Genomic DNA, 10,774 nt, shown 5'->3' on the forward strand with positions numbered 1-10,774 from the left:
CTCATGTTCTGTATATATGCATATTTGTGTACACACATATAAATCTCAAATACTTATATGCATATAGAATGTTATTAAGAATTGACAGGGGAATCTGGAGAGATAGCTGAGTAGTGAAAAGTGCTGCACTTGTAGAGAACCAGAGTTCATTAGGTCTCCAGCATCCATATCTGGTGCCTCACAATTGCCTGTACCCCCAGCTCCAGGGAATTATACTCTGTCTTCTAGCCTTTGCAGGCACTTGGACATACTTATACCTGCACACACACGCGCACACACACACACACACACACACACACACACACACACCCTGATACAGACACACAGACACACACATACACAATGACAATATAGATATAAAAAGAAATATTAAAAAGGGTAATTTCAAGTGAACCCACCAGGTCCAGGATAGTTCCAAACCTAAGGTCACACAGAAGTTACTGATTAAAACTAGTGAGTCACAAATCAAAACAAAAGGACATAAGTGTGGGAAAGGAGCCTTAAAAAAGCAGGGAGGAACATAGGGGTAGAAGAGAGTTAGGAGAGGGTGGAGTTGAAGGTAAACAGGACGCATTGCATATATCTATGAAATTATTGAACAAATTTCACCAATAAATAAAAGGAATTTTGAAGAACAAAGATCACCTATCATTTCCCTGGTCCTTCCCATAAAGGCAAGGTTTCTCTGTGTGGCCGTGACTGTACTGGAATTCACTCTGTAGACCAGGCTGGCCTCACACTCAGAGATTTTCCTGCCTCTGCTTTAATGAGTGCTGGGATTAAAGGTGTGTGCCTGGCACCAGCTAACATTCTTAACTGCTTTGTTTTCAGCATCTAGCCCAAGGTCTGGATTATCTTAGTAGTGTTATTAGACTCATCACATAAAAACAGCATAGACAAGTGCAAATTAATTCCAGATGAACAAATAAATTTGATGTAAATATATCATATCCCATGTAATATTCAGGACATACTTGTGTTAGTTGGTTTTTGTCAGCTTGACACAAGCCTAGACTTACCTGTACATGAGCTTATATCAAGGGTGGTAGTGCTACCCCTGACATAAGAAATCAGGCTGAGAAATCCATGAGGAGCAATCCAGTAAGCAGTGTTCCTCCATGGTTTCTGCTTCAGTTCCTGCCTCCAGGTTCCTGCTTTGCATTTCTACACCAACTTCCTTTATTGATGGACTGTGACCTTGAAGAGTAAGTGAACTAAAACCACACCTCCGTGTTGTTCATGGCAATTATTAGAACATTAGAAGCCTAACTAAGACTTATTTATGGTTAAAACATATTTTATTCTGATATTCAAGTTTAAGCAAATATTCTAGCAGTGGATTCTGAAGAAGAGCTTCTATACAAACAAAGAAGCAAAGTAAGTGCCTCAAATATTGGGATTCACTTAGTTTCTACTATACCTGGTTCAAACATGGGTATGTTAGTTGGTGGTTGGTAGAGATGACTGCCTTTGCCTCAGCTGATAATTTGTGCTGAGGAAGCCAGCAGGAAAAACTGTAAAGGCATCTTTGTAAAATTGGAAAGTTACACAATAGTCTCAAACCAGTATTCTCTCTCTCTCTCTCTCTCTCTCTCTCTCTCTCTCTCTCTGTGTGTGTGTGTGTGTGTGTGTGTGTGTGTGTGTGTGTGTGTNTGTGAGTTGCTGTGTGTGGGTGAGTGTGCATGTGTATGGACATATTGTGCAAGGGTATGTGCATTACATGGTACATATGTGAGAGTGTGTGTGCTATGTGTGTGTGTGTGCAGTATATGTGCAGATGTTCATACATGTCTGCACAATTTGGCAGCTCTCTCTGCCTTAGCTCTGGTTTCTGCCATCACCAATGTGGACAGAACACATTGGCCATGCTAGCGCTATTTGTTCAAAGAAGATGCTGTTTTTATCTTAATTAGTTTTTTTTTTCTACTCAACTTACAAAGTAATCTTAGCAATGTTCCTATTTCATGTTCAAGAAGACCAAGGCTGAGAATTTGGGTGATTTGCCCAGAGCTATGGGAGAAGTTAGCACTGCTGCCAGAACCCACATGGACTGGGTAGGAAGCCTGGGGCTTGCTTCCCATTGCTTCTGTGCTGTGTGACTCCAGGTTGCTTTCCTCTGAAGGTTATTCTCATCTCTCTTGCCTCAGGTGCCACAGAAGGACTCTGAGATGTTGGCTCCCTGCCACAGCTGTATAAAACTGCTGAGAAGATTCCTGAAGTGAACCCAGCCCATTCCTCTATGGGAGTTTGGTAAAGGTTTAGCAACTAAGAGTACCAGAGACAAGAAAGGCGTCTCCTCCAGCAAACTTTGGGAAAGCAGAGCTTTCTCACCTCCAGCCAGCCTGAGACATCTTCCTGCATGCAAAGGACACCAGGCTGCTCTTGCCATGTACACTAGCAGGCCGTCACAGGAGGCTTGGCTGGCTCAAACAGCTGTCCTGAAGTTTCAATACATCTAGTAGCACTCTATTTATTGCGCTCCTGGCTGTGCCTGAAGCCTTATCAGCTGCTGCTGAGTCAGAGGGTAGGTAGTTAATTAAAGTCATTGTGGCACTGTAGAAATGAAGGACTGGGATGGTAGCCAGTCTCAGCAGCCCTTGTCACTGGTTCCACTGCCAGGTCCCAGCAAACAACGCAACCAGTCCCTGTGGGAAAGCCTGTCCCTCCTGGAGTGTTCAGCTCCAACAGTGTGGCATTGAACTTTATGAAGCTGTGCTCTTGAATGGAGGGAACGGAACGGAAGTTCTATGGAATGAAGCAAATCACTGTGCAGAGCCTGTGGTCATGGTTTAAAGGTGAGTTGTACTATTATTGAATTGCATCAGGGACCAAACTCTGTTTCTTGACTGACGCACACAAGGAACAGTGGGACATGAAGAACCAAGGTGCCTCTAGCTGCACTTGTTAGATTGGATTTGGCTTCAAACAGTACTCATGGGCTATCCTGTGATCTGGGCTGGGGTAGTGGCCAAGGCCAAGGTTGAGGGGTCCTTTTAATCCATTAAGCCCCCAATATAATGTAGGGTGTGATGATTCTCAGGCAGCAGGTACTTGAGGTACCACAAGTACATGAGCAGGCGGGTTTGTATGGCCATGGGTAGAGACCCAGGCGGGGAGGAACACCAGACCACCTGGGTTGTTCTAGCAGGTTGAGGTACTCAGCTTGCTATGAGATAGTAAAAGTAAGCATCCGTCACCAGAGCCTCACTGGTTCACGTATAGTCATGTGGACCAGCAGAAGGTCAACTATTCCTGCCAGGCACAGTCCCCAAAATTCTGACCTGATGAGAGGCATGGACCCTTTGCATGTTCCCAATGGGCTGCTATCCGAGGTTTAAGTGTAACACGTAGCACTTCAAGTGACTGGAATTTCATGAAAGCTAACAGATTTTCTAAAAGTTCAATGATGCACAAGGATGTATCTCTACCCTCTGGAAACCTTCTCAGGTCTCAGTTCCTTACTGGCCCTCTTCTTTTCTGCCATTGGCTGAAAATTGTGGGGAAAGTGTCTCTGGTTCTTTGTTTCCATTCATGAAAAAAAATGATCATGCTATTCCACCTCTGAATTGTGATTATGACGATCTAATAAAATCGTCTCCAATTTCCCTCATATCCATGAGAGAATGACTCCAGGACTCCCCACCAAATCCCTATCAAAATCCTACAGTGCTACTTTTCCCAGTCTTCACAATCCTCCTTTCGTAGTTACTTTTTCCTGTTGTGATAAAATAATCTTACAAAAGTAACTTAAAGAAGAAAGGGTTTGTTTTTGGCTCACAGTTCAAGATAGATAGGCGTGATCACCAGGGCAGAAGCTTAAAGGGAGTGTTGCAGTGCATCCTCACTCAGAAAACAAGAGCAATGCTTGCTTCTGCTCACCTCCCTTTCTCCTTTGTATATGATCCCAGATCCCATCCCCGGGAATGGTGTTACACACATAGGTCTTCCCACTTCCAATACCCCGATGCAGATTAATCCCCCACAGGCATACTGAAGGTGATTCAAAATTTCATCAAGTTGACCATTGTGATAAATCTTCATACTCCTTGTGTATTTTCAATCATCTCTAATGCATGTAATGCCCAATATAAGAGATAGCTGCTATTCTGTATTATTTAGAGAATATACAGATGAAAGTTTGCCCGGGTAGAAATTCTGAGGATCTTTTTCATCCACATGTTGTTGGGTCCAGAGCCACAGAATCCAGATGTGGTTGACATCATTTGCTGAGCCTTGTATCTTCAGTCTTGTTATTCTCCATCCACCTATGTGCTATGTGCTCAGTTTTCTGACTTCGTCCTCCCTGAATGATGTAAGTTTTCCATCTTTTCAGTGGCAAAACCCAAAATTCTCAGCATGTCATTTAGTTAAGAAGTCAGGTGGTTAACCTATTCCATCCATTAGTGGCTGATTAAAGCTCTCAGAAGTGAGGCTCTTTCTGTCTTTTTTGTTTTATAATGTCCATTACCCCAGGGGGAAAACGGTGCACAGTATTGGGAACTTAGCTACCTTATTTTTCTAGGAATGAAATGAAATAAATAACATAGCAAATTTGGAGCTAAACCCCCAAGTAAAATGACGGCAATTGTCTCTGCACAGCCTGTGCTTAGACTCATTGACGTTTTATATAAGTCTTAACTGATTCATCTCTTATGTAAAATCACAAATAAAGACCATGTTTACAGAGCTTAAAATCTACAGTTGCTGAGTTATTCAGCTCAGCCAGGGTTCCCCAGGAGAAAATTAGCTGCTGCTGAAAAGAAGCGAAATAGAAGTGTGCCTGCCACTCTACACAGTCTGCAGCTTTGGGCTCAACAGGACTGATGCTTTTAATTTCTTCTTGAGCTGCAATGGAAGCAAGGGCACTTAGCCACCCAGTTTTCATGGTTTCAGTCTTTGAAATCTGTCAGGAGCTGAGTAATGGAGGGGTGATATCCTGACTTCAGAAATAGTTTCTATAAAGGGCAGCTCTTGAGTATCACTGGGAAGCACTTGATTCTCAGAACGTTCTTATGCCTTGATATTTTAATGGAAGTGAAATTTCTTGGTGGAACATAAGATGCTGAAAGGCAGGGACTGTACAGTCCATTCCAGCAGTCATCACTGGCCTAGCCTTCTGTCAGCAGCAGACTTCTGGTTGCCAAAGATAATGTCTTACATACACACACACACACACAGAGAGAGAGAGAGAGAGAGAGAGAGAGAGAGACAGAGACAGAGACAGAGACAGAGACAGAGACAGAGAGAGACAGAGAGACAGAGAGATAGGGAGACAGAGACAGAGAGACATATTTATATGAATATATATTTAACATGTATGTAGTCTTAGGGTTTCTATTGATGAGCAAAAAAAAAAAAATACCATGAACAATGTAAGTCAGGGAGGAAAGAATTTATTTGGCTCACACATCCATACTAATGTTCATTACTAATGGAAGTCAGGGCAGGAACTCAAACAGGGTAGGAACCCAGATGCAGAAGCTCATGCAAAAGCCATGGAGGGGTGCTGTTTACTGACCTGCTCCACATGGCTTGCTCAGCCTGCTTTCTTATAGAACCCAGGACCATCAGTCCAGGAGTTTCCCCACCCACAATATGGTGGGACCTCCTCCAACAATCACTAATTAAGAAAATGCCTTACAACTGGATCTTAGGAAGACATTTTCTCAATTGAGGTGCCCTCCTGTCAGATGAGTCTAGGTTGTATCAAGGTGACATAAGACTATCTACCATATATATATTTTAAAAAAACATGTAGATAACTATAATATGTTAATAATAATTAATATATTATATATTCACATGTATTGGTTATACAGATTACTATAATTCACTGATATCTCCATACATGCATTTTATGGATTGTTCATTACCATGACTCTTTCCTTCCCAGTCCCTAGAAATCTCATTCTTCCTAACATGTTTTTTTTTCCAAATATGTGAATATCATGTGTGATACATTTTATCTTTATTCCCCCCATGGGACTTTCAGAATCATACTCTAATGGTAGAACGTAAGCCACCTAGAGGGACAAGGGGCTACAAATAGTGTTGTATCTATTCTATTTTATTTTTAGTATTGGATCTTATAAAAAATAGTTGTCTTCTAGGATTTAAAAGTGTTATATAGGTTTATTCTCAAGATGTGTCTAATTTTGTGGTTAATTGTTGAGACAAATAGAATTCTAAAAGTAAAAACTAGATTCTGTGCAATTTGGAGCAGGCTCTACCATGACACCTCCTTTGATTATATGGAATTGAACATCTTCTTCACTTTTCTGGTTTTAAGCCTTGAAGTGTTTGTGTCTTCTCTCTGACCTAAATACTCTCATCAGAAATATGTGCCATAGTTGAGCTGTTGAGAGACCTGAGAAAAATGACTGGAAGATGGATGTGAGCATCTCTTTACATACCTACCTTAAGTGGAAACTTCTAGTTTCTTTAGAAAGTCAGAGATGTCAACTGATTTTTTGGGGGGCACACAGGTGAAATAATGTCTTGCTAAAGCAGACATGTGAAAGGATGCATGATGGAGGGTTATAACTATGACCCCACAGGCAGTGGGAGCGGGAGCATTGGTTTGATTTTCTCTGCCTCACTCTTCTTTACTAACAACACACATGCATTGGTTTGCCTTACAGTGTTGTTGAGCTCCACTCATGGTAATGCTGCCATTGAGAGAAACCTGCCCAGAAAACTGCTTGTGTGATTCCTGCAACTTCTTACCACTTCAGCGGCCTTGGTTTGGTTGGTGAGCTTTGCAGATTCTTCATGATTGAACTACAGTTGCTGGTTCATGCCTGTGGAGAGGACTTGTCTGCATCTGCTGATTTTTATCTGGTGTTTGCTACAGCATTGATTTACTGACAAAGAAGATTTGAGCCCACCCCCAAGAACTATTGCTAAACAGGTTCACTTCCCCCATATCCTAATACCTTTTCTCTTCCACTACCTCTGATGGGTGGTAGGATGGAGGAGAGGTTGATCCCTTATTAAAATAGACTGCAAAAAATGTATGCCTACAACTACTCAAGACGTCATTATGTCCTCATATATGAGTACTTATAAATTATATGTCAGTATCACATAGCACTTTCTCTCTCTCTCTCTCACTCTCTCTCTCTCTCTATATATATATACATATATATATAGAGAGAGGGCTTGAGGACAGACAGGGAAAAGACAAAGGCTGTTTGTTAGTTACGCCTGGAATACATGGTGGCTGCTTTATCAGATCTCAAATGGAACTATTTTGCCTCCCAGGAGCTACTTGGCAATTCCTGGAGACATAGGATTACACAATAGGGGAGATCCTGCAACCTATAAAGCTGTATTACACACACACACATCAGTAGTGCTGAGCTTGAAAGCTCATTGCTTAGGAAATGATAATCAATCTCACCGAGACTTTCCTGGAAGAACAATAGGAAAGGCTCAATTATTTCTACTTGGATTGAATACCACCATACTAAGGAGGGTGTGCTTTTGAAGGAGCTTGCTTAGATTCTAAATGACTTCCCCTCAGGGCTGTATTGGAAAATGGAGCTGAGAGAAAAACCACATCCTCCTTGGAACTGGGGTTATTAAGCCTCTGTAATCTCCTCTACCCCCAGCACTCTCCCCTCCCTGAGAGCCCTTCTCTCAGGATAGAATTTGCCATTCTAATGAGAAATCAGCACACACACACTGGAAAAAAATGATAGCGGTGCAAAACACAATTCCCTTGAGTAAACTTAATTTAGGTCTATAAAATTTCAATTGAAAAAAATGTCTTTTTAAAAATATTTTTTCCAGATTTTTACCTTGTAATAAATGTGGCTTCCATGGTATCCCTAGGAGAGAGTTGCCAAGGAAACCAAAAGCTATCCTCACTGCTGATGCACTCCATCCCATGGATTACCATTATGGCCCATCAGTCATTTTGAGAGTTAGAGACACCACAGCGAACAAAATGATGACTTTATCTGTTTATCCCAGGAGAACAGTTTGGAGAAATAGATTTACACAATGCCATCAGAAGATTAGCGAATGACCCCTCTTGGTAATGAAACAGAAAATGGATGTTGCTCACAGTAATGCCACCTTAGAATACATTCCCAGGTCGTTAATACTGTTATTATAAAGATGCAAAGTATAGCTTCTTGTATATGAAAGACTACAGCACAATAGTGACTCTTGGTGAGGGCAATTATGCACTGGTTATCCATACCCAATGTTTGGAGCACACTGCATTAACTAAAATATAAGCCTTGTATAGTTGTTACAAAAGCTGACATCCCCCACCCCCCAAAAATCATGAAACTCTCCAACAGAGTGCCAGGTACAAAACTATTTTTAGGGGATTTATTTTACTATGTGGTTATATTTGGAACAATACAACAAACAATGGCTAGAAAAAGGTTTCAGTCAATGTGACCAGATTTCAATGTGATACAGGCCAGCTCTTAGGAATTTTTGGATAGTCTCCGTGATAGGGATTATTATAGGAAAGTAAAGATTGTCTCCTATAATTAGTAGGGCTGACCTGCCAGTGAGCCCAAGGTGTCACTTGAAGCTACAGCAGCTCAAACATGGGGTATTCTAGGTTCATAAAGATAGAGGCCTCCCCAACTCTGGTCTGCAATGATTTCAAGTTTGTTGGTTTCTTCTTTGCTTGCCTACCTAGTAGCTTAAAGGGGTTTGTTTGCCCCATATCTAACAACCTAGACACTTTTTGCTCCACCACTCATGGCCATCCCTTAACTCCCATATAGGTGGGTGAACATTGCTCTCCTGTGCCCAGGAATTTGTTTCATACTCTCAGAACATGCATAATAAACATGGCCCTGATTCCCTTGCCCACCTGCTCAGGTTTATGTACATGGACTCTGGTTTTGCCTGCCCCACCCCTGGGAACTACCTCTGCACTAAAGCCAGTGAGCTTCCTCACCACTGGTGGACTTAACTCACCTGTACCTTATTTAATGAGATAATAACCTGTCTCCGTTTGTTTCTCTCTTCTAGTGGTAAACACCATGATCAAATGCAACTTGGCAGAGGGAAGAAGGTATTCATCATCAAGGGAAGCCAAGGCAGGCACTTAAGCAGGAACCTGGAGGCAGGAACTGGAGCCAAGCCCATATGGACTGCTGCTTACTGGCTTGCTCAGCCTGCTTTCTTATACTAACTAAGACTGCTTATTGAAGAGATGGTACTGCCATAGTGGCCTGTCCCCATTCTATCATCAATCAAGAAAATGTCGCACAGATATGTCCCCAGGCCAATCTGATGGAAGCAATTTCTCAGTTGTGTTTGCATCTTCTCAGATGACTCTCCGTTGTGTCACCACAGAGCTCATTCCAAATCTGTTCTTATGGGGATAATCTTGCTCCATCGCAGGTAGCTCTTCTGATTTAACTTCTCAGCTTTACATTACTGTCCAGAAAAAGCCACAGGGCTCCTCATATTGCTCCTCTCCCACTGTAACTACTTCACCAGGTCTTCTTTCTGGTTGTATCCAGGATACACCTCTCTCCCTTCTGTTCTAGCACCCTTGAGTCGATTTCAGATCATAAACATAAAAGTCTAGGTTATTGTCATGTGTAAAATCTATGAATGGATACAGGTCTCAGAGGCTATCCCATGCTTCCCAGGGACTGGTCTCCAAGAAGTCAACTGTAGATTGCTCTGAAGATGCTTACCCTAAAGCCAGCCCAGCTTTTCTAGTGTCTGAGGAAATCCAAATGCTCTTCAGATAGGAAATCTCCCTTTGTTTCAACAAAGCACAGTGATGTCTAAAGTCATATTACATCAGAATCCCAGTCTGTGTTTCTCAGAAAGACAGTGTTGTTTTCTCTTCTCTATTCCATAAGTGTGAGTCTCTCTGCCTATGAACACATAGTTCCTCCTCCCTCTCTGTGTATATACTTTGGGGTGCATGTGCATGTGATGTGGTTACTATTGAATAATAACACATGTGCATTAACTTTGCGTATTAACTCATTTAATCTCAATCATATCACGAGACAGACACAGTTAATGCTTTCATTTGCCAATGAAGAAACCAAGGCCATCGGGGCTCGGTTTAACTTGCTCAAGGCTGTTTATAGCCTGGCATGTCTCAGGTCACCTGTACCAATATCATGGTTGACTCTCTAAAATAGGAGATCAGATGATAATGATCTTGTGACCCTAGGGATGTGTCTCTTTGTTCTACATGATTGAACATGGAAGCATGACAATCACAAACATGATGAGTTCTGTTATCTCATTTGTGTTCAGCCTGCTGTGTTGGAGATGGAGAATGAAAGTCAGGATTTTCCTGCCTTTCCTCCTTTTCCCAGGCTGATGAGTCAGTTCCTTTCCAGATATCTCACCTCCCACTTCACAAGGAAAGCTGAAGAGAGCAAGGATACACTGACCAGAGGTGATGGTTATCCTGAGTTTCAAGTTCTAAAGCATTTGGGGGTGTAGTAAATAGAACAAGGTAGACAAGGAAGAATGCTTTTATAATTATCAAAATTATAATACTTCTGAGAGTAAATTGGGATTCGGAAAACAGCCATTGTGGTATGAATCACAGAATCTATAACTGATCTGGCAAACATGGGCATGCAGCAGGCCTGCTCAAAGTAGGGGTAAGACAACCAAAAGCTAGCCAGGACTCAACTAAATGGGTCTGTGGACTGAAGGATTTTAATGAGGGTACTGTAATAAGGGAAATGATACAAAATCCAAAGGGGTAGTGATCAGCAAGGGAAGAATACAGGCAGCAGGAATTCCCACTATTGAGCAG

The 10,774-nt window shown here is 41.9% G+C and overlaps 1 long non-coding RNA gene across 1 annotated transcript; it reads left to right on the forward strand.

Moving 5' to 3' along the window:
* Positions 1–2,704: 2,704 nt before the first annotated feature.
* LOC115031495 lies at positions 2,705–9,109 on the forward strand. Its single transcript, XR_003837127.1, has 3 exons — positions 2,705–2,795; positions 6,642–6,751; positions 9,004–9,109. It is a non-coding gene; the product is annotated as an uncharacterized LOC115031495 (long non-coding RNA).
* Positions 9,110–10,774: the final 1,665 nt, after the last annotated feature.

The sequence above is a fragment of the Mus caroli genome, chromosome 7 (assembly GCF_900094665.2).
Source record: "Mus caroli chromosome 7, CAROLI_EIJ_v1.1, whole genome shotgun sequence".
Classification (NCBI taxonomy): Eukaryota; Metazoa; Chordata; class Mammalia; order Rodentia; family Muridae; genus Mus; species Mus caroli.